This window comes from Narcine bancroftii, chromosome 4 (genome assembly GCF_036971445.1).
Source record: "Narcine bancroftii isolate sNarBan1 chromosome 4, sNarBan1.hap1, whole genome shotgun sequence".
Lineage (NCBI taxonomy): Eukaryota > Metazoa > Chordata > Chondrichthyes > Torpediniformes > Narcinidae > Narcine > Narcine bancroftii.
The window spans coordinates 272,229,062-272,254,887 of record NC_091472.1 but is presented as its reverse complement, the minus strand read 5'-3'; the positions used below and the strand labels follow the sequence as shown (position 1 = coordinate 272,254,887).

The window sequence follows — 25,826 nt, the reverse complement described above, 5'->3', positions numbered from 1 at the left end:
TTAGCCTTGCCAAACTTTAGGTTTTATTATTGGGCAGTCAATATACAAAACCTTACATTCTGGTAATACTATATTAACTATAAGGACTGTCAAATACGGGTGTCTTTGGAATCTAATTCTGTTACAAAATTTTCTGTAATTTCTCTTCTTGCATCTTCACTTCCTATATCTTTAAATAAATTCACTAATAATCTGGTGGTTAAATGTACATTGAGGATATGGATACAATTTTGAAAACATTTTAGTTTAATGAGATTTTCTCTTTCTAGATCTACTTTTTCTAGTTTTTTTATATCTTTCAATGATTGATGTAACTTTTAAAGAATGGTATAGATTGGACATTAAATGTTTTAAAGATTCATTTGTTGAGGGGAGCCTTGCTTCTTTTGAACAACTTTCAGTTAAATATAGTCAAAAAATACTCTTTTTTTTGTTATCTACAGATTAGAGATTTTAAAAAATGATCTCAATTATATACATTTCCTTAGAGGACTGATAAGTATTTAATTGATGTAATTTTTAATTCATAGCCTTTCTATAATAGTTCAATATCTAACATTTATGATATGTTGTTGGGAATAAGAGAGGCTTCCTCAGATAAAATTAAAAAAGCCTGGGAACAGGACCTACAGCTTTTAATTCCTGAGGAAAGTTAGAATGTGATTTTCAAATTGGTTAAAACATCCTCTTTATGTTTCCACCACTCTCTCCTACAATTAAAATTTATCTATAGGGCTCACATGTCCAAAATAAAACTAGCATGTTTTAATGCAGATTTATCTCCTCGTTATGATAAATGGAACAATGAAGATACGTCATTAATTCATATGTTATAGACATGCCAGAGTCTTGAGAAATATTGGAACAAAGTATTTCAAACTTTCTCTGCACTTTTTGATGTTAATTTTAAGACTAATCCCCTAACTGCATAATTTGGTATTGTTGGAGAGAGTGACATAATGTAAACGACATCTGAGCTACACGTATTAGCTTTTATTTCTCTTATGGTCAGGTGGGCGGTGTTGCTCAGATGGAAAAGTGTTACCCTGCCTAATCATGCTCAATGGCTGTGTGATGTCATGTTTAAACTTAGAGAACATTAGATGCTCAATTTATGATTTGAATGCAAAATTTAAAACACTGTGGGAACCATTTTTGAATTACTTTTATAATCTTTGATTTGTTATGAAAGTAGAAATGTTAATTAATGAGGTAATTTATCATTCTGTCTTTCTTTTCTTTTTTTTTGGCCAAACAGCTTCTTTCTTGGTGGTGGGTTTAGATTTTCCTTTTTCATAATAAAATAATAAAATATCAATACAGTATAATCTGTTTGATTAAAATGTAGGGTACCTTGGATGAAATTATATGATTTAAGTGTAATTTATCTTTTTAACATTTAACATATATCCGTATATACTCTGTATTTTTAGATGTGAAATTTCAATGTTAATAAAAATATTGAAAAATAACTTTTATTTTAAAAAATTTAGATATGCAGCAAATTTAGGACATTTGGCGCCCAATTTACACCCAATTAACCTACACCCTTGGTACTTTTCGAATGGTGGGAGGAAACTAGACCCCCCTGGGGAAATCCACGCAGACATGTGGAGAACTTATGAACTCCTTATAGACAGTGCGGGCTTCAAACCCAGTCCCGATCACTGGTGCTGTTAAGGCTCTTCATTTTTAAAAATGAATTATAGTTTTCATTCATTATGGATATAACTGAACTTATTGCATATATGATTTCAGATGTAAACTAAAAGAACTCAATGCCAAAATAACTGAACTGGATAACTGAAGTAGGATGGGGTCACAACAGGGAGTTGCAGCAACAAAAAAAAAATGCAGGGTTATTACGGACATAGAGAATATTGCTTTATAACATAAAAACATGAGGAAAAAATAGGACATTTGACCTCCTTGATTTTACTCTGCCATTCATTAAGATCTTGGCTGATCTTTTATCTCAACACCACTTCCCTTCCCTACCACTATTCCCTTGATTTCCAGAACACACAGAAATGTCTTGATCTCAACTTTGAATGTAATATAGAAAAGTCCAAGAACAAGAGCTGGAGTAGGCCAATTAACCTCTTGAGTTTGTTCTATCATTCAGTAAGATCCTGGTTGATTCAGTGTCATTCTCAATGTCACTTTATTATCCCCTCCTCATATCCGTTTTTGTTCAGCTGTATTGTAATGTTATGATCATGCAGGACCCATGTTCATGAACTGGTGAAGATTGACTGGAGAGATTAAAATGGGGATTAACCTTACAGATTTTGTAAATTACTACTCTTGTCATCAGCAAGGGTAGAGGAAGTAAGAACTCACTTAATCTGAGTACTTCAAGATGGAACTAATAAAGATTTGGCGATAATTTTTAAAAAAGATGTACAATGCCTAAAGAAAGGAACTTCTTCCATTACTAGGAAGCAAGAAAAAGAAAACAACACCAATGTATTTTTTAACCCTGTTAATCAAAAAGCCTTCATAGAGGAACATTTACAATCCCACAATGGAAAATCGACCAACCTTTTCTTGTCAACAAGTAGAGTTTTGTGGTTGGAAAAAAATTCAAGGCAACATACTCAGAGCTGTGGTTTCATCTCAGCAACTCTCAAGAAGAAGGGTACTTTCAATTTGGTAAGAACCACCAGTACTTCATTTTGTCCAACTATCTGATCGTATGTATGTCTATTTAATGGTGTCCAAGCACAGAGTGACATGTGCATAATTTTCTTTGTGATTTATCCAGATTTGAAACAAACATATAATTTGTAATTCAACATTTTGGATGTGAGTGCCACATTGCTACTAACAGAGCTAGACGTGATAATTGTCGAAAAGTCAGTACATTTTTGAACTGTGAAACATATGAATAAAAGAGAAAAATGGAAAATGGAGAGCAGGACAGGATCTTGGGCAACTAAGAGAATATTTTTTAATCATGAGAAATAAACAATACAACTCAAATAACATGTAAATGTTTGCTTTACATTACTTTAATTGACACACCTCACATCAATCACTCACTCCGTCAGATTATTTTAGTTTCAGAGAAATGACTTCAGTTTTAGCTGATATATTTATATAATAATGCATCCTGAGGGGACGGTATTAACCTCTTGTAGCCTCAAATGTACATCAACTTGTTGCATATTAGTTTATTTTATCCTCCTGAAAGCATATCGGATGAGGTGAGGATTGATAGAAGTCGGTAAGCTGCTGTATCTTCATGAAATGGATATATAAAACAAAAGCTGTGGTCATTTTGATGAATTGCACTCTTTGCTTTCGATTACTTGTAACAAAATAATGAACATGGTGTGTTTATCCATGATAGGCCTGTGGGGTTTGTCAGATTGTCCGAGAGTTTGCGTTTTTGTTAATATTGTCAGCTCTTTTTGCTCCTGGTGAAATTATTGCTGGTTGTCATTCTGCTAATCCATGGCTTGTTGTGAAAGACAGTGATCATAGCAGAGTAGTTTGCCAATATCTCTCTTGACTCTGTGTGTTAGACATTGGCATATTCAGCAACACAGCCTAATGAATAGCTGTGGTGTCGCACCAGAAGAAATTTTATGGGTAACCAACAGAATGAATATTGAAAACAGAATACAATATGATGTGCTGTCAATTTAGGCAATTCACTGCCAACAGGGGTTGGATTTCTAGTGAAAAGTTCCCAAGCATTCTGGAACTATAGACACAATTAGAAGCTATGGCTTTAAGGTAGCTGTGGTACAACTAATTACGCATACATTTTATGCTTCAGGATAGTCGAGTAAAGAGCATTTTGAAATTAGAGAGCCTGATAGCATGGAAAAGACTTTCAGCATGAAGGAAGCAAAATTAGGAACATACCAGGTAATTTGGCAAAGAGTTAACCAGCCTCAATTCAAGAACAAAAATATAATTTATTTTTCAATGAAAAGTTTGAATATAGGAATAAGGATACCTTACTACAGTTGTACAGAGCCTTGGTGAGACCCCACCTGGAGTATTGTGTGCAGATTTGGTCGCCTTATCTGAGGAAGGATGTTCTTGCAATGGAGGGAGTGCAGAGGCGATTCACCAGGCTGATACCTGGAATGGCAGGAATAACTTGTGAGGAAAGATTGCGCATATTGGGATTGTACTCGCTGGAGTTTAGAAGATTGAGAGGGGATCTCATAGAGACCTATAAAATTCTGGCAGGACTGGACAGAATGGATGCGGAAGGGATGTTTTCGATGGTGGAGGAGTCCAAAACCCGGGGCCATGGTTCGAGGATAATAGGCAAACCATTTAGAACCGAGATGAGGAGGAATTTCTTTGCCCAGAGGGTGGTGAATCTGTGGAATTCGTTGCCACAGAGAGCAGTAGAGGCAGGTTCATTGAATATATTTAAGAGGGAATCAGATATATTTCTTCAGTATAAGGGAATTAGGGGTTACGGAGAGAAGGCGGGGACGGGGTACTGAAATTTAAGATCAGCCATGATCTCGTTGAATGGCGGAGCAGGCACGAAGGGCCGAATGACCTACTCCTGCTCTTCTAGGTTTCTATGTTTCGAATGACAAATACAGTGGCACAGTTAGTATAGCGGTTAGCACCACGCTGTTACAGCGCCAGACACCGGGGTTCAAAGCCTGCGCTGTTTGTAAGGAATTTATATGTTCTCCCTGTGTCTGCTTGGATTTCCTTCTGGGTGCTCATGTTTCTTCCCACCCTTCAAAAACATATAGGGGTTCGAGGTCAATTGGGGGTAATTGGAGGGCATGGGCTCATAGGAAGGAAGGGCCTGTTATCGTGCTGTATGTCTAAATTAAAAAGAATGAAGAAACTTCCACTAACTCCCATCACTTTTTGACTGAGTGCACCAAATGTCCTCCTTCTGTGCAATAACAATTCAAATTCCAGGATTTTAAACTAAATTTTGGCTGCATGACCCCTTTAAAAACATCATAAATATATGGCCCTGGATTTATGGCTTTAAGGATTATCAAGACTATATTGATGGTAGCATTCATCCATTTAAAATAAAAGTTGAGAATTGAAAATGAATTTGATATAAGAACATAAGGCAATCATTACCTCAAAGTATGTATTTTTTTATTTTAAAATTTAGAAATATAGCATGATAACAGGCCATTTTGACCCACGAGTCCATGTTGCCCTATTACACTCAAATGTCCTTAAACCCCTGGTACATTTTTGAAGGGTGAGAGGAAACCCACAGCACCTGGAGGAAACCCATGCGAATATGCGGAGAACGTACAAAGTCCTTACATACTGTGCAGGATTCAAACCCAGTCCTGATCGCCGGTGCTTTAATAGTATTGTGCTAACCGCTATGCTAACCATGTCCCCATACTCTGTACTCAGCTGCCGACAAAGCCTCACCCATTTGTTGAGTAATCTAGCAGAGTGAATCCTTTACATGTCATGTAACCCACATGCATTTTTATTAAACTGAACTCAATGATGTGAAAGTTATATAGTTTTGATAATGTAAGTTATCTGTTCAATTACATTATTGCACATTTGGTTTGATTAAAGTTTACCCCTTCATTTCCAGGCTCTGAATATATCAGAAACAGTAGTTAGTCCAATATTTTTCAATTTTTTTTCCAAATCATTTTGGGCCATTTTTATTTGCCGTCAATAATAGTTAAATAATATTCTCTATCAAAATCATTCATACATTTTGTTTCCACCCTGTCAGCTGTGAGTTGGACATGTTAAACAGACCGTTGAATAAGTTGTACTCCACTGTCTCCATTCATTGAAAGCGGAGGAAGAATTGTCCCTTTGTATTAATTTCAAACCTAAACTGTATTTGTTGCTCACCCTTGTTCACTTGCAGATGCATCTTATCAGAATATCTTAACTCTCTCTGAGAAGTTCTTTGGCTCTGAAATATCCAAGGTGATAATTAGGGATGTGGAAAGTTGGAAACCACTTGATGCTTGTTGCAGAAGAAAGGCTAATGAGCCATTCAGCAAACTCAGAACACTGCATAAATCTACTTGTGTGGCATCACTTCCAACACATGTATGGTGAACACTGGCACACGGATAAGTGTGCTTGTGCATGCTGTATCTGATTTATTTTCACTTCATCTCAAAATCCATGCTAAACAAGCTAGCATATTCCTTCTAAAAATATAATGTTTAAATTAACTCTTTGAAACTATACATGAGCTCTTCCAATCACTTTAAAAATCACAGCTCATATCACATTTAGTGCATTGTTAAAAGCTAGATATAATACCTTGAACAGACACACTATTCTTCAGCAGACCACTGGAACTTAATGTCCTGCTGCTAATCAGTTAGACTATTACATTTCAATGTTCACGATTACTGGCTATTATACAGCAGGATTTGATCAAGATGGATGTACAAAACAGTTCCACCATTATTCATTTAACTAGTATAACTAGATGACTTTATCACAAATTTCTCTATTTTACTTTGCAGTTTTTTCTTTAGTTTATACATTGGATTCTGCAAATATCTTCCAATATCTGTAACCTTGTTATAATAGGCAAGGCTAATAGTTTACAGGAAATCATTTGTATAACATTAATTAGTAAAAAGTTTTAAAACTGCAGAGGCGTTTACTACTTTTTGGCACAACATTACGAGCAGGTCAGGCTCCTGTCAGTTCATCATTGCCCACACTGACATTTTCTGATAAGATGCAAAGTACTTAGAGGTTAATAACTCTTTAAAGGAATATATTATTTATCTGCAGAAAGATTAAGAATAACTAATTATTCAAGAATAAAGAATAAGATTTTAAACGGATGTTTGTGTGAATGTTCAGAAGATTAATGTTTTTGTATTTCTTTGTGTTTTATATATTTTATATGCTACTGGATAATGCTGTATATACATGCATCCTTAATGTGCTTATATGCGATTGAGTATAAGCTAGATATTTATAACAAGATATATACTTATAATCTATGTATGTGAATATTTTCCATATCTATTTTATTAATTGTGTGCATGTATGCATATATATGTTTGTGTGTGGAGTCCACAGCTATGAGTGAATGTGAACAATTGTATAAATAATTTTGAAAGAATTTACAGATTAAATCATTAATTTTACAAACTTTAATTTGACTTTTTTCCCATTTTCTGTAATGTTTAGACACTGAGGAAAAAAAAGAATCTCTGTTCAATTGTAGAAACCCACATGAAAAAGTCACACAGATTGGAAATAAAGGCTTTGTGCCTGTTTCTAATCTAAGTTCGTCTTTACGAATGCCACTTTGCCAGTATTTCACTTTGAGCACAGCTATGTTCTGAAAGTTAACTGTTTCATATTCACAATCTTCCCATGGATATGTTGGGTTTATTTGAATAAAAATAGGTACTTGCTGCTCTAATGAAGAATTAAATCAATTGTATTTTAAAAATTTGTTTTCATTTTTGCATTTCTCCAACATGCTCGTTCTTTATTACATAGTTTTCAAGCTTCTTTTTTTTAAAAAAAAGAGCATGTAGGAGTATTTGAATAGGGCAAAATAATATGTTTGCAGTAAACATGGTAAAACTGTTTAAAGTCAGGCTGCAGTGTGTAAATAGGGTGTAATTTGGAGGAAATAATCACTTCCTGGTCAGTCAATTTTTATTTTGATTAAATTGGTTTTGTGATGTTTGGTAGATGTTGGAACATGATAAACCCTAATAGCAGGTCAGGTTTGTTATCAGAAAGAACAAAAAGTGGGAGAGGTTTGCCTTTCTTGCAGGCAGTATAAACTGGGAGAAAATGCTGCTACTCTGATGGGACTGAAAACTCATTGTTGAATGTAAAAATAAACTTAAATGTGCTCTTCACTCAAGTGGAAGTTGTTGATTTAAGCTGCTTGGGTTTTCAGGTTTGTGAAATATGTCACTTACAACTGTTTTAAACTTAATTGAAGCGACAAAGGAGCCACAATGGGGGCCATGCCTTCTCACACAGGTGATGGAATAGACACAAAGAATCCCACTGATAATGGCTGCCCTTCCAAAGGACAGATGGTGATGGGCCTGTTGCTAGGATGAGGTTGAAGAATGTAGTCTTAATTCCAGATTATTTGCCTCAGTGCCATGAATATCCCTAGGTTTCCCGAGGCAAAAATAAAGAGTAAAAAAAATAAGCGGGGGGAAGAAAAAGGCTGGAGCTAGGTCAACAGTAGCTTCTGGGAAAGTGTCTGTTCAGCTGCCTCCAGTCACCTGGGGTTGAAATGAAGCAGGAAGGAAGATTGGTTTGGCAAGAAAACCAGCAGTCTTTGATGCACCAGATACTACAAAAGAAAAAAATACCCATTAGAAGGCTGTTGACTATCTTAATTAAGATAAACAGATTACTGAAAAGAGGCAGATTTCTCATTATATTTTGAAAATCATAGTTCTAGAAGTCCATTTTTTGGAAGGAATCTATCCTACTAACGATTTTTATCCAGCTGCAATTTTCTCTCAGGTCTTGGCTTCTCTCAAACTCCCACCCTTTCCACTTTCCCACTGTCAAATGAAGGTTCATCAGCACATATCCCTGCTGTATCTCTCTGTATACAGAACCTTGTCTGCCTGTTTCCTCTATTGCACTTTTTTGTTTGTACTACTGTAATCATTTTGCTGGCCTAGATCCGTGTGGGTGTGCTGGCAGCTTTACAACAAAGTTACATGGGAACCGAGTTAAGGTTGAATATTTATTAGAAGAAGCCATCTGGCGTCAGACTGTCTGTACATGGGGCTCTTTTATACTCTCTCTCTCTTTCTCTCTTCTCACTGCTTTGCCACTAATACATGTATATTATGTGGCAAGCACAAATATATAAAATAGACAATACTTCTATAAAATGTTCTTCCATGTACTTTACAAATATATAAATGATGCATCATCTAAATAAAGATATATACATACATAAATAAATACACACTGAGTAAACATAGGCACTCATAAATAGTTCACTGGCAGGCATGCGTTTATCTACTAAAATATATTTTAATTTAAAAAAAATCATAATATATGTAAAGGCAGATGTACGCATATACAAACACATACAACATAAAAACAGACAGGGATATGTTAAGCACATTCAAAGAAATAGATAGACAAATCAGACATGCATATAAATAAAACCATTTAACTTTAACTTAGTTCCCAATTAACTCTGGCAGAAATCTACCAGCAATGTCATATGGATACACATTTAATATCACACAAACTTAAATTGCTCCTTTGTTTTCAATGGCACCCACCACTTGAGGTAAATGTAACCACACTGCTGTAAGAGCAGGTGTGGTTTCAGATTTAGATTACCAACTGCAGGTTATCAGATCATTGGTTCCGATGGTGTCAAGATTGTAGCTCAGTAAATCTAAAATTCCGTTCAAGGATTTATCTGGCAGTTCAACAGAGAAGTACGGTATACTGCTATAAAAAGCACACTCGTTTACCTCAAATTACCAAAATCTTGAATCAGAGCCATTTTTAAAAAAGGCAACAAAACAAATTGATAAAAAGTGTTGAAGGAGAAGGTTATCATGCTACAAATTGAAAAAATGAACTATATGAAAGAAAAATCAATTTTGGATTGTCATGTTTCTAGAAAGCCATGAAATCTTATTGTGTTGACCTTAAAGAATGTCGTATTTCAATTTTTTTTTTAGCCAATGAGAGCTGTCGGGCAATTGTCAAGGTTTCCAAAAACAAAAACATGTACATCACAGATCTCTATATTTCAGAAGAGGTTCTATTCCTCTTTTGTGTTTCAAATCTGCCATTTTTTTTTATTGCTCCTTGCAGAATATTCAGCAGATTTTCTGATGTAACAGTGAAACAAAGCTGCTCTCATGGCAGCAACAAGTCTAGTTGAGAACTTTCAGATGACATCAATTGAATTTAAAAAAATAATTGACATGGCATTCTATTTCCCTCAAGGATTATGTCATAATTGGGAGAACTTTGCAGGGGGAATGATTCAGGCAAGATGACCTGATGAAATCAATTCTTCCCCTCCTGTTCCTCCAAGAGGACCATAACTTGATTCATCGATAACTTCATTCATAATTTAGTTCTTTATTTCTTTAAACCAATGGCTATTGATTGAGCACAACTAACTACAAGAAGATTCAGATATTAGAAGTCAAACTATTAATATCTGTGCTTCTACCTCAACCCAATCAGTATTTAAACTAGAGATGTGATATCTTATTCACGGACAAATGTAGCCATATTGAACGAGATTGTTTTTGAAATTCTGTTAGAGATGGATCAAAATTCATGGCACTTCAAACATGCATATGGAATATTAAGAAATTCATATAAATAATGTTGATAAGAGCTTTTATTTATTTTCCTTAAAGATAGATACAGGTATTTGACTCCCTTGCAGTCGGGTGTGATTTCTAAACCTAATGCCTGATCATGAAGTTCTAAAATTTCTGTACACACTGTTCCTTTGAATTTTTTATTAATTTGTATTTTTCTTGCACCTGAATCATAACCTTAGAGCTAAACATGCTCGATCAATGAGTCATTCTCACCAGTATATTTTTTGTGTCATTATATGTTACAAAAATGAGGTTAATGCTTTTACAAGTACCATTTGCTGAGTTATAAGTACACAAAAAAAAAATCTTTCAATCAATTAAGTACTTTTAGAATTATCCAGTTAATTTACCCAGAGCCAGGGTCACAAATAGTAAATAAAACATAAAATGCTATCAATACTCTACATGTCAGGCCACATCTAAGACCAGTGATTCTTAACATTTTTTTTTCATTCACATACCACCTTAAGTAATCACTGACTAGCCACAGAGCACATGCGGCATAGATGTTCTGTTTTTAATAAGGGATTACTTAAGGTGGTATGTGAGTGGAAAATAAAAGGGCTGAGAACCATTGACCTAGGTGGAAGAACAAAAATATTAATTTGAGTAGATTAAGTTTCACCAATTCTGTTGGAAGATCATTGACTAGAAATCATTTCTCCAAATCTTTCTCTTCAGATGCAGCTGAACTGTTGAGGATTTACAGCATTTCTCACTTTATTTCAGATTTCCAGGGTCAAAGGGTCAAATTTTAGGGGGAACATGAGGGAGAATTTCTTCACACAGAAAGTGGTGGGGGTGTGGAACAAGCTTCCAGCTGAAGTGGTGAATACTAGCTCAATTTTAACAATTAAGAAGAATTTCAACAGGTACATGAATGGGAGAGGTATGGAGGGCTATGGGCTGGCTGCAGGTCAATGGAACTAGGAAAAAAAATGGTTCCACCACAGACTATAAGGGCTGAAGAGTCCTGTTTCTGTGCTGTAATGTTCTATGGTTCTATAATTTATGTAATGAATAATAAGTTGTTATTCGTTCAAGGGAATCCACATCACCCAGCACACACACTGTTCTTGCTGCTTCTATCAGGAGTGAGGTCTAGGTGTCGCAAGACTCTCAACACCAGGTTTAGGAGCAGTTGCTACCCCTCACACCATCAGACCCCTCAACAACAAACTCAATCAGGTCTCATTTAAGGACTTACACTTTTAAACTTTTTTTTTCTTCTTTCTGTATTGCACAGTCAGTTTGTTTATTTTTCTTTATTTGTTTACATGTGTACATTGAGTAAAGTTTTTTTTGCACCACCAATAAGTGGTAATTCTGCCTTTTCCACAGGATAAAGAATCTCAGGGTTGTATGTGATGTAATGTACAGGATGTACTCTGACAATAAGTCTGAACTCTGTATATGTGCTCTGTTAGCTGAGTAAGCAATTAATTGCACATCCTAATTGCCCTTGACAACGTAGTGGTGAGCTGCTTTCCTGAACCACTGCATTCCTTGAGTTGAGGTGACACCCATAATATTTAGGAAAGAAGTTAAGGAAGATAGTTAAGGAATGGAGACAATAGTGTGGAGCTTGGAGCATCTGGTGATGCTTTAGCTCCCTTGTTTTTCTAGCTATTGGAGGTGTGGATTTGAAAGGAGTCTTGGTGAGTTGCTGCCATCGTGGACGGTACACTCTGATGCTACTGTGCATTGGTGTGAATACATAGTTTTATATGTGGTCTCTTCAAGTTGGATGCTATGTCCTGTGGTGTCAAGCATCTTGTCTGTTGTCAAAACTGCATTCATCCAGGAAATAGATAATATTCCCTCATCCTCCTGATTTGAGCCTTATCAATTGTGGACAGCTTGGCAAAGTTAGCAGATGAGTTAATCAACATAGAATTCCTAACCTCTGACCTGCTTTCGTTGTAACATTGTGTATGTGGCTAGTGTGACAGAATATATAAATATGTTTTTGGGAGATAAATTGGGAAAGGTTTGTTAGAGTAGGTCACATACAAACACTTTAAAACAGATCTTATTTGAAATTCTGGACCTCTGCTAATGCTAGACATATAAGCTCCACAGCCTTTGCAAGAGCTTTGGAGAGTGCCAAAGAAACTTCACTAATGGATTGTTGTTTATAAAAAGGCAAAAGATGAAAGATCCTGTCGGAGCCACAGATTATCTGGAGCTGTGGTTTTGTAAGCAGAGAGAGTCAAACAGGCTTTTTCTCTTTGAGTGAGAGAGACACACACAGAGAATACTCCTACACTGTTACAGCCAGCAACAGCAGCTGGGACTGGAACAGGACAAGCTCACAAGCTTGTGGAAAACCCCATTTGGAAGACAGGTTGTGAGTTCTTATTTCAGCCTGGTCAAAGCCCTTGTCATTCATGCAAGAGGAGAGGACTGGCTGTTTAATGTTTCGCTTGGAATAAGAGGGGAAAAAAAGGAACTCTGTGGTGAGAAAGAAAGAGGTTATCTTCTGGAGAACCCTGAGGGGACAAGTTTCATCAGCAAGACACTGAAGTGGCTGATGGAAGTAAATCAGTTGTGGATGTCCTCGAACAACAAATCTCTCTCTGAAAACTGACAAGAATCTTCCTGAACAGTAACCATTTACCTTTCAAGCACCAAAGCCTGGTGAACTTTATGAAGGTTAAATTCTGATCATAACTTGTAATGATTTGTACATTGGGCAAGAAGATAGCTTCAAAATTTGCTGGTGACCAGAAGCAATTACATGTATACAGAACAGTAAAGAGGATAGTGACATATTTCAAGAGGACATAAAAGAATATGTATTTTTAGAGAAGATTGTGGATTTAAAGAACATATTATTATTTGTCCAATTATATTAATCGCTGTTGAAATCCAAAAATAATTCCAGTAGCACATTCTATAAATGCTTCAACTACTCTCCAACTTTACCCTTAAAAGATCTGATAATCCAACCTTTAACCTTTGATTAAAATACGCAATACTCTATCTTAAGTAAACATTAACTAATTACTAAATCTTTTTGTGATAATTCTTTATTGATGATTTTTTTTTACACTGAGTCACCCAGCAGAGAAATCAGTCTTTCTCGATTAACTAAATTAAAGCATGATATAATCGAAGATCATTCAATAAATTTTCTCCCAACTTGCTCTTCTCCCTGGAAGTTAGTAATGCCAGTTTTGCAAGGTTCTCTCTGTATCCAGAATCTCTTAACACAAGAGAGTGACTGATGTTCAAGAGTTTTGCCTTAAGTTTTCCATTCAAAATGATCCTGAATTACCACCCTTCCCATACCCTTTGATTGTTGAATGGTTTCTTGAACAATCTTGGGGCTTTGAAAATCTGGAAATAGATCCTGTTTGAAATAAAATCTCCTATATTGTGTTTTGCTCAGATATAAAATTAAAAATTGACCAAAACCATATGAAACTATCACGAGCGTGAAAACTTATAATGTTAATATATTTGGCTCTACCTGAGCTATCACTGTCACATTATATATATCCTTAAGCATGCAATTGCCCAGAAACAGCTCTCACAACATGTTTTACATTTAAGTTATCGTTATGTGGCGAAAACCTAGAAGTAACAAGAGTCTTTGGAAACACAGCCTTGCCCAACTATTATAACATGAACACAAATGTCTGACACAAAATATACATCCAATCCTTCGAAAGCTAAATTTGCTTTTTTGATCTTTGCTCAAAGCTCCATTCTCACTTACTAAACATCAAGTATGTTACACCTCTCTATGACTCTCCATTGCTTCAATGTTTTGCTTACATGTTGTCAGTAAATTAATTATAAATGCAAAGCAGTGAAGGTAAGATGTGGAGAATATTTGTATACAGTGCATCTTTATCATTTGGAATGCACCACATTTAAGCTATGTTGAATAATTTGCTTGAGAGGGAAATAAATAAACACAGTAAAAATACATTGCCAAATACCAAGATTATTGAGGAATCCATTAGATGGAGACAAGACAATTGGACTAATTGAATAGTTCATTCAAAAAGCTAGCACATGCTTTTACACTTCTTTGGCTTGGCTTCACGGACGAAGATTTATGGAGGGGGAAAAGTCCACGTCAGCTGCAGGCTCGTTTGTGGCTGACAAGTCCGATGCGGGACAGGCAGACACGGTTGCAGCGGTTGCAGGGGAAAATTGGTTGGTTGGGGTTGGGTGTTGGGTTTTTCCTCCTTTGCCTTTTGTCAGTGAGGTGGGCTCTGCGGTCTTCTTCAAAGGAGGTTGCTGCCCGCCAAACTGTGAGGCGCCAAGATGCACGGTTTGAGGCGTTATCAGCCCACTGGCGGTGGTCAATGTGGCAGGCACCAAGAGATTTCTTTAGGCAGTCCTTGTACCTTTTCTTTGGTGCACCTCTGTCACGGTGGCCAGTGGAGAGCTCGCCATATAACACGATCTTGGGAAGGCGATGGTCCTCCATTCTGGAGACGTGACCCATACACTATATTACACTAATTCTACATCATTAGGTGTCCTGAAATACGTAGCAAGTACTACAGCATCATGAAGGTATGACTGAAGATGTTCTAAGGAATCTTTCAGGCTCAGATTTTGAGATGCTTTAACTTTTTATAATTCTTTATAATTCAACAACTTCTGAGTTGCAGAAGCAGTTGAAATCGCAGGTATTCCCAAAGAAGAATGGGAATGGAAATTGGAAGAAGGTTCTGGGAAGTGCAGAGATTCATTGAGATTGAAGGAGAAGATCAAGCTGTTGGTGGCATGGAGACTGTGGGCTGAATGTCTGAATTTTTTTTCTGAAATCTATTTTTTATGATATTTATAATGAAATATTAGCTAATGTGTACTCTCCACACCTCAGCTACCAGACAATTTTATAGCTGACACCTTGTGCAACCAAAATTTCCAACTTTAAAAACTTTTTTTCAAAACCATTTCTGACTAAATTTTTAATGAAACAACTTTTCTCTTTTTTTTTCTGGGATTCCAGGCTTTTTTCAACATTTCACATAGAACAGGAGTTCTATCTGCAGACAAGAGTCTGTAGATCGAGAAATCTGGAACAAATATAATCTACTGGAGGAAATCAGTGGGTCATGCAGCATTGGTGGGAGAAAAAAAATAGTCAACGTCTAGGGTTGGAACTCTTCATCAAGACTGCTTATTTAAGTTTATGAAGGGTTTTGACCTTTAACATTGATATTTCTTTTTCTCATTGATACTGCAATGCTGCTCAACTTCCTGAGTTCTACCAGTAGATCTTTCTTTTTTTGGTAGCCGTAGAATCTTGGACATGGGCTGGGTTTTTATACAGCTTATGTCACAGGGAAGTAAATCAATCAAATTATGCCCCCATATTTGTTTTTTTGCCTGGGGTTGAAAGTTAATATTCTCCTTGATCTGAGTAGACCTAAACTGTGTACAAATAATATTCTGCACCTCCTACTTAGAAAGCAAAAACAATACTTAAATTGAATGTACATATTCTCAAGAAATAAAGAACTGGAGAAATAAGAATAATCCTGCACAATGAAGATTTTGGTTCCTGAACACTTTTTGGTGTTGATCACAAAAATAAACTTAACATTTTCCTATAATGTACCTTTTTTTTAGATATAACATATATTTGTGATTTCCTTTTAATTAAATCCAGCAGATGGACAACCTTCTTCAAGGATACAAAACCGTGAAGTGAAACATGTCACTGAAAATTTGCTTTCGGCATTTGCACTTGAACGTCTTCCCTGCTGATCTTGGTGCCATCAGTGACAAACAAGGTGAAAGATTTCACCTGGACCATGGAAAATCGGTATTGGGGCAACTGGAATCAATTTATGCTAGCTGACTATTGATGGACATGGACACAAAAAGCATCAGATGTTGAGTACAAACAAAAATCACCAGAAAAACATTTTTGGGTCAGTTGAGCTAATGCAATGTGTCAGCTTCATCATGCAATTAAACATGCTAAATTCAATCAGTTACTTTAATGTGTCTCCAACTTCCTACATGATACAACAAATACAAAATGATTGTTGAGTTCAGTTTGAAGTTGTCTTTCTTAAACCCCAAAGGGTTTTCAGAAAGCAAACATTTTTTAAAAAATTGTTGTTCAGTGTAAGATTTGCTCCAAATTTAGCTGGTATTGGGCATCAGAAGGCAAAATCAAGGTACACTTAATTTTAATATTGTTGATAACAGACAAAATAAGAAAAATAAACCGACTTACAGGCTGAGATATAGATTTTATAGTAGTGTGAAAATCACATTACATTAATGATTGGCCTTATCACATGTATTAACACTTTAGTGACATTAGGAATGAATTCCCTTTTGAGATCATTCAGTAATGGAGAAATCCATTGAATTCCAGAATAGGAGAATCATGACTTCTCTGAAGGACTGAGGGTTGAGAAGTGAGGACATGGAAGGATTTCAAAAGGAAGATGGCATTTCCCAGAAGAGAACTTACTAAAATATGACCAATACAGGTAAGTAAGACTCATAGCTCTGGGTACAGAGATGATAAAAGTTCTAGTGACTGATGAAGAAAGAGTATGGATTGCTGGCCACTTAATATGGAACACAACGTTCCGTCAGGTAAAGGCTACCCCACAACAGTGCAAGTTCTGTTTGGATCGCAATTAGAATACCAAAGAAAATTCTGAGTGCATGACCATGGGATGAATGAGTTTATGCCCAGAATTCAGTCTTGATTTATCATATTGATGACTGAATTCCACATCCTAAATTATGAGATGAGATTACACAAACTGTATACCATTTAATTTTTAAGGTTGAGAATGATTTTGATAATGGGGACAAAATGGTGGATATTGAGAAACATTTTGTGAGTTAAGTAATCCTGACTCATTGGATGTAAGATATTATATTAGAACCAGACATTTCAAAATTAATTTTAGAAAACATCCATATAAATAGGGAGGTGCTGAAATCCCTTTCCACACATGACAAGACATAAATGGTATTACAGAACAACTGATAATCTGAAATGGTCAGGACCTGACCTATTTTGGATAAACTATATTTTTCGACAACTGGTCTTTTTTTTTTAAAAACAGCTCAGTAGCAACAGCAAATAAATTGTATCAATGTTTAAACAACAACAAACAACAAGGGAAGGGTCTTAAAGCATGAAATTATATTTAATTCTCACCAAAAAACAATCTGAACAAAATAAGATAAATCCAACACCTAAAACTTGAAATTCTACTCAGAGGATTTTCCAAAATTCCATTTTTTTTTTCAACCTGTGATGTCAATTCTGATTTTCCTGAAATCCTCAATTATCCAAATTTTTTTTGGAGCTGAACAGATGTCACTTAAAGGACCCCGCCAAAATTCAAATAACTGAGGATTTTGGATAGTCAGATTTTGGATCATTGGAGTTGTACTTTAGATCTGAGTACAACGGAACTTTATTAATCAGTGGTGCCAAGGAGTATACAGAGTAGATCATATTGAATGGTGATGGAATAATTTCAATAACTTTACTTCAACTGCTAATAATGAGCAGATATACTAACTGCCATTGTTAAGGTAGAGAGCCAGCAAATGGATTAATAGGACAATATAAAGCTACTGTCAGGTGTCTTTTTGTGGAATTTAAAAAAAAATTGACCTATTTCTCCTTTTGCAGGAAAATCACTGTAACTGGAGAGAGCAAGCCAGGCATAGCAAGAAAAAAATAATATTGTTGCTTGAACTCACGGGAATCTATGATCAACCAAATAAACAAGCTTGAAATTTAATTGTAGTAAGGTGAAATAATACATTGCTTCACGATTAAGATTGATGCAATGATAGAATGGCTGAAGAATCGCAAGGACCACAGATGTTATATACACTTTCTCCCGGGCTTTCAAGATAGTTTTATTCACAGATTTAAAGGTTTGTAGTTCAAAATGCCTCAGGTTAAATTCCTGGTCGATGGGTTCAACGCTGAGGTAGATTTCTTGAAGTCCCTGTTGGTTACTGATGAAACAGCTTCTCAGCTGGAGATGATTGAACTGCATAAAATGAACAGATTGAAGTCAAATGTAATAGCAGGGCACCTTATTTTCAGAAGGCTTGCCTTGTGATCAGTTCTTGAATATTACAACTCTTACCTTCATCTGGGTTTTATAGTCAGTATGTAAAACTCTCTTTCCTGTGTATTAATGGTTTATGTACCCAAACTGTACATTGTACCACAGAAGCATATTTTTTGAGACTTTTCATTGACCCCATACCTTTATTATTAGAATGGCTTTGATTACTGAGGTTCACTGAACCAGAAAATATGAAACTTCATTTCTTGTTGAGCCTGACCTGAAAGAGACCGATTGACTAATATGCAAATTCTATTCAGCAAAACATAGCTCCACCACAAAATCTATAGTGACATTAAACCAGCCACCTATTAATTTGTCACTTTTAGTGTTACAAAGAACATAGAATACAAGATTATGATGGATGTCACTGAATATAAATGATTCCCCTGAACAAAAGTTGTTTGTCATCTAAAGACATCCTGGTAGTGGGTTGTATAAAAAGGGCCAATGAGTCAGCATACAGGAGGAAGATTGAAAACTTGTCCGAATGGTGCACCAACAACAGCCTCACATTCAATTTCACCAAAACCAAGGAGCCGATTACTGACTTCAGGAGGAAAAATACAGAGGTGTTCGATCCAGTGATCAGTGGGGCAATCAGTGGTAGAGAGGGTGAGCAAATTTAAGTTTTTGGGAGTTACTATCTCAGATGATCTTTCCTGGATCCAATACACTAATGGCATCATGAAGAAAGCAGGTCAGCACCTCTACTTCCTCAGGAGTTTGAGGAGGTTTGGTATGACATCAGAAACCCTGGCAAATTTCTACAGAGGTGTGGTGGAAAGTGTGTTGATGGGCTGCATCATGGTCTGCATTAATACTTCTGAGTGGAAAGCCCTGCAAAAGGTAGTGGAGGCAGCCCAGAACATCACAGGCAAAACTCTCCCCACCATCGAGAACATCACAGGGAACGCTGCCTTCAGAGAGCAGCGGCAATCATCAAGAATCCACATCATCCAGCGCATGCTTTATTCTCACTGTTACCATCAGAAAATAGGTGACACAAGACTCATATCACCAGGTTCAGGACCAGCTGCTACTCCCTCCACCATCAGACTCCTAAACAGGGACTCAGTTAAGGAATCTAATTTTTGCAATTTATTGTTTTTTTTTTCATTTGTATTGTGCAGACTGTTTGTTTACATTTCTTTATTTGTTTAAATGTATACATTGAGTACAGTTTTTTTTGCATGATCAATAAGTAGTAATTCTGCCATGCCCACAAGAAAAAAAAATAATCTCAGGGATGTATGTGATGCCACGTATGTACTCTGACAGACCTCTGGCAGAGGTCGACAGCATCGAGTCCACGCTGCTGAAGATCCAGCTGCGCTGGATGGGTCACGTCTCCAGAATGGAGGACCATCGCCTTCCCAAGATCGTATTATATGGCGAGCTCTCCACTGGCCACCGTGACAGAGGTGCACCAAAGAAAAGGTACAAGGACTGCCTAAAGAAATCTCTTGGTGCCTGCCACATTGACCACCGCCAGTGGGCTGATAATGCCTCAAACCGTGCATCTTGGTGCCTCACAGTTTGGCGGGCAGCAGCCTCCTTTGAAGAAGACCGCAGAGCCCACCTCACTGACAAAAGGCAAAGGAGGAAAAACCCAACACCCAACCCCAACCAACCAATTTTCCCTTGCAACCGCTGCAATCGTGTCTGCCTGTCCCGCATCGGACTGGTCAGCCACAAACGAGCCTGCAGCTGACGTGGACTTTTTACCCCCTCCATAAATCTTCGTCCGCGAAGCCAAGCCAAAGAGAGAAGAAGAAGACTCTGACAATACATCTGAAATCTGATCTCTCACAGATGATGACTGAAGTAATATCCTATGGATCTTTATCGATGATGGAGACAATGGAAAGCATCTCTGGAAAAAACTCAGGTCAACAGGGATGAAAAATTAATCTCTCCTTGAGGTAGTGTGGGACCTGATGTAAAGGAAGATGGTTAATTATTACAGGCCATTTGTTGCTCTCATTAGATTTCCACGTCACCAGTCCAATCATTTTCAACAACTTCAAAATGATAATGGAGTCAGGTGTATATTTACAACTCAACAGCCTGCATAGTTTATAATCAAACATCTTCCAGTAGCAGGAGCACACTCTTATGTGCAGAGGAATCAAGGACCAAAGGAGACACAGATTTGAAATGTTGCCCTGCGATGTAGAGTGGATGTGGAAATGAAGTTTGTTTTAATTCAGAGAGGAACCATGATCTGGACTTCTATGATAGTTAGGCCAAAAGATAAAGAAACAATCAGTCCATTCAAAAGCACTTCATCAGGAATAATTTGCAGGTCTGTGGGGGTAGAGTTGATGAGTATTACTGATGGTATCATTCTACCAAGTGTTTCCAAAGATTTTATGAGTCAGTTCTACAATAATAATTTCATAGTTTTGTGATTCTAATATTCATTCATATATCTGGGGTGTAAGATAAATGGAAAATGATGAACTACTCACAAAATTGATTCAAGTTATGTATCCTGCAATAGATGGCTTCTCAATATCTTTGTAATGAATAAGGCTTACATTAGTTGTATGATATTGAATGGGTAAACACAAGAAGATTATTGTGATCCACAAGATTAAAGCTTATTTGATTTGTTTTCATGTCACTGACATCAGAATTCATCCTCTTTACTACTGATATACTATTGATGCAACATGTATTATCTATTGGATATTCTGCAGAAAATTACCAACTTTGTTTCAAACATTTACATTTTCATTCATACCTTAATTGTTGATTGATGTGATAGAATTGTGTTATTATTAATCTTTAATTATTATATATATTTCTTAGTAAAGTTCTTTTGTGGGTAAGATTCAGGGACACAGACACTTACATACAGAAACCATTTTGAGAGATGAAATATTGACTGCTTCATTGATGGTTGAAGATATGTACACAGCCATAAAACCTGGAGTGATTATCCATTGAAATGTTGAAGCAAATGCTGTTTACTCAGAGAAACACCTGTATAATCAGTTCATACAGGCTAGTTTTTGTTTCAATTATCTGTGTACACAAAGCCATCTGCTTGTGACATGAGCACACAAATCAGAGCCATCAACTCATACTTTTGGAAGAGAGGATCTTCAAACAAAATCGGCGGTGATTTCATGTCATGTGATTATGAAGGCAGGAAAGCATCCTTAATATTGCCCAGTTGGATCTGAAGTCAGAGAAAATGCTGATACATACTCTGGAGAGGGTCTCCAATGGTGTTCTCCTTATCATGGGAGATGCACAAAATCAGTGGGAGTGAAAGAGCCACTTGTAGACAATACACAATAGTCAATAGGTTCTGGAGTAGGCCATTCAACTATTCACTGTCTCTTTGTCAAGAGAGGACAGTTCTCTCATATCCATTTTTTAAAAAATGGTCCTTCATGTAATCCTTGCCTGGGTTTGTTAAAATCAACGTATAAAACAAGTTCCTCAATCTCCATGCAAGAGTGGGGGACTTGTGGGAAATCATTCTTGGGAAGAAACAATTCTCTGAAAACAAATCTACAAAGAATTCATGAGTTTGAGAACTTTTGAATGGAAGTTTTAAATACTCTGAGTTTCAACACAAAAGTTTTCTGAGACTGAATTTTAAAATAATCTCTTCAGAATTATGCCTGAACTCCCTCCCCCTCCCCCACACACAGAAGCACACATCCACATACATCCACATGCACACACACATGCACGTGCGCGCACACACACGCACACACACACACACACACACACACACACACACACACACACACATTTGCGCATAGTGGAATTAAATTGAGAGTTAAGTAAGATTTTATAGTTTAATAGTTATTAATAAAAATTATTGTTTTAAAGATAGCATTGCTACTGGTCTATGTCTGGATAACAGGTTAAAATCTATCATCTGCAATATTTTAGAAACATGGTCATAGCACATTGAATAAATCAATTCAATTTTGTCTAGACGGACAGCTAGCAACAGCACATTGTTTTAATTTGACATAATTCTGCATTAATTTGGCCACATGTACTTCTCTATATCAATTTCACCAGGTACATTAGCTTTCACCTGCCCAAAATCTAGTTGAAGTTTTGATATTCCTTGCTTTTCTCACATAATTCATATTTTTTTAACTGTCCAAAAGTAAACACTGTGATTTGTCGATACAAACCTTTCACAATGACCCTGACTCATCATATTTCATCTTGTTTCAAATGAACAGTTAAATCAGATTTGGCAAAGAATGCTTGAAGCAAATTTGAATACCTGCTTTATGTAGCAGATTGTGTAATTTGACTCAAGACTCAAGAGCCATGACGGGTTCTTCAAAAACACAGTTTAATAGAAGAATCCTCAGGGTAAAATTCACCTGTGCTCAATAGAAGAGAATGAAATTAAAAAAAATTAGTTGCCATCTGATAGTCTCCACCCTGAGTCATATCATTTCACCATTGCATTAAGAGTTCTCCCTCTATCTTCCTTTCAACAATAAAAAAAAATCATCATTCACTCTGTGTAATACTTATTTGCAAGTTTATTTGTCTTTATTTTTCTTCATTGAATTCATTGTCGAATCTTTGAAAGCAACAATTACATACAGGAAGTATCATGTCAAGACAGTTTTGAAAATTAATGCTTCCTGGAAAGTGATGTTATGTAGAATTAGGGATGGTCATTTTAATTAACTTTAAACAGCACAAATAATGCTTTTCTTTAACTCTGCTGGTAATTTCACTTCATCTCCCTGGAGCCTATGTGTCGTGGATGTTTCAATACTATATATGTTTTCTACCCTGGCCACAACCTTCAATATTACACAATCTTGGCGCTGCACTTTTTCACTAAAATAATTAATTGTCCTTTGTAGCAAGAACCCAAAGGCAGGAGTGTGCCTTATGATACTTTCAGCAAATTCATGGCTGATCCTACACCTCATCCATTTTCCTGTTTGATTCAAATGTCTTAATAGTTCTGAAGATTTATAGGTCACTGAGCAAAGAATGCTCATTGCTTCACCACTGAACCTTTCTCTCCCTGTTGTGCATGAGTTCTAAGAGCACTGTAATGAGGCATGTAGCTCTCTGACCCTTTAAGTCCTGCAACGTGTACTCTATTCCCTGCATCTGCTGACAGAACCTTACCAGCAATAATAGATTTAGAAAGAGGCTGAAGTAGAGGAGGAAGGACAGTCCCCTTCATTTGCAGTTGGTACAAGAACAATATCGGACATTTTGTTGCCCATGATTCTGTTTGAACAAAAAAAACCTAATCTTTATTTAGGAATGTAGATCTCCATGATGTTGGTTCCTGGCCAGAAATTTAGTCAGGCTAAAATAGCTGTAAGTTAAGGGTAAATCCTTCGGCATGACTATTTACAAATCCATTCAATGAAGAAATTATCTTTATCTTGTGCTTAACTCTGAAATGAAAGCACAGGTCTTTTAGCATCTCAATGAACTACTCACAAAATTGATTAATACTTATTAATAAGTATTAATTGTTTAATACTTAACATAAGAATCACATCTTTCATCAAAAGGTATGTACCTTTGCAAAATTGTGCTTGGAGTGCAAAATTTCCTTCATTATTGGTGAGTTTTTACTCACCAATTTCTTTTTTTTTAGCCTAATCAAAGATCTCATTAGTCAACAGTACACTCAAAATAATACTTTATATGCTGTGGAAAGATTAACCGTCCAATGTCAATTAAAAAAAAAGAAGATCCATTGACTTTTTTTTAGTTCCAATACTGTAAAACAGAATATGTTTATAAATAAATGATTGACTGTGATAGTGTACTGGTCTGGGATCTAAGGTACATCAGGTCATGGCATAATTATAATGTTCGTTAGAATCCTGATTTGTCCTGGCTTTAAAAATCACTGTAATTGACAACTTATTATTCCTCTGCATTTGAAGTTCTGCTTGCTAAACTTTCCAGATTTGGTTGAGAAATATGTGAAGTATTATCAACTGGAAATGTAATGTTAAATTAATGATGCTGTTTTAGTATTGTCTTACAAGATATTTCTGTAATTAACTAAAATATTTATATGGCATATCAAACAAAGCTCGTTATTCAGATGAAAGCAAGCTTGTTATTTATTTAGTTACTTTATCTAAAATGGAATATGGTTTATGTGTAAAATACATTTTTAAAGGCCGGAATAAAAATAATCCTCCAAAATGAACCTTTATTCTTGGACCAGTGAAATATATTCCAGACTGTTCATATATCTGTGAGATAACAACTGAACAAAATCATATTGTTGGTAAAATTCTTACAGAGCTATTAAAAAATATGGGCCAGTATATCCTTTCTTGAGTAAGGAGACCAAAACAGCATGCAATCAATTGAATAATGTAAATGGTGAAAAAACACTTGATGCCAATGTATTAATTGTGACCATAACATCCGTGAAGCACACCTGAGGATGGGAAGTCTCGAAGCCCCACACTACACTGAGCTGAAAGTTTCTGCCTAAATGTTCAGATTTAAAATTTAGATTTCATATTTATTATCAGAGAACATACATAATATCACATACATCCCAGAGATTCTTTTTCCTGCAGACTAGGCAGACTTTTTACTTATTGCCAACTGTAAACTGTAGTCAAGGAAAAGATACGTATGCAAAATAGAAAAATGTAAACAGAGAAAGAAATGTAAACAAATTCACAAATACAGAAAAAAATAAATATTCAGTGATAAATAATGAGCAAAGTAAGAGTTCTTAAATGAGTCTCTGATTGAGTCTATTGGTGGAGAGATAGCAACTGTTCATGAATCTGGTGGTACAAGTTTTGTGGCACCTACAGCGCTTTCCTGATTGAAGCAGCGAGAACAGAGCATGTCCTGGGTGGTGTGAAACCTTGATGATTGCTGCTAGTCTCTGATGGCAGTGTTCTGCAGGTATGTCCAATTCAGGGTTATGCCCAGTATCTAACAGTGGACTTTGGTTATTTGGATGGACAGAAGAAACATAAGGGCTTCCATAAACCATATCTAAAGCCATTTTCAGGAAGTGACCCTTTAAGCATACACTGGTTAGGATGCTATGGCCATGGTGACTCACTCTCTCGACTTGCGTTTGAAATTGTAATTGTCTGTGCCGCAACCAAAATCAAGCTTAAATAAATTCCTGCTAGTCTGAGAAATGATAGCTGATTGTCTATTTATGGGTCTCTTCTTTGGCTTGGCTTCATGGATGAAGATTTATGGAGGGGGTAAGTGTCCACGTCAGCTGCAGGCTCGTTTGTGGCTGACAAGTCCGATGCCGGACAGACAGACACGGTTGCAGCGGTTGCAGGGGAAAATTGGTTGGTTGGGGTTGGGTGTTGGGTTTTTCCTCCTTTGCCTTTTGTCAGTGAGGTGGGCTCTGCGATCTTCTTCA

The 25,826-nt window shown here is 36.3% G+C and overlaps 1 long non-coding RNA gene across 2 annotated transcripts in view; it reads right to left on the bottom strand.

Annotated features, from left to right (window-relative positions):
- LOC138761970 (uncharacterized) overlaps positions 1–25,826 on the bottom strand; it is a 117,593-nt gene that overhangs the window by 19,908 nt on the left and 71,859 nt on the right. The window contains exon 7 of one of the 2 annotated variants that reach the window (XR_011356667.1): positions 7,099–8,299. The exons of the other annotated variant lie outside the window; for it this stretch is intronic. This is a non-coding gene — a long non-coding RNA (uncharacterized lncRNA). Of the gene's footprint in view, positions 1–7,098; positions 8,300–25,826 lie in introns of those variants that run through there. 2 annotated transcript variants of the gene reach the window in all.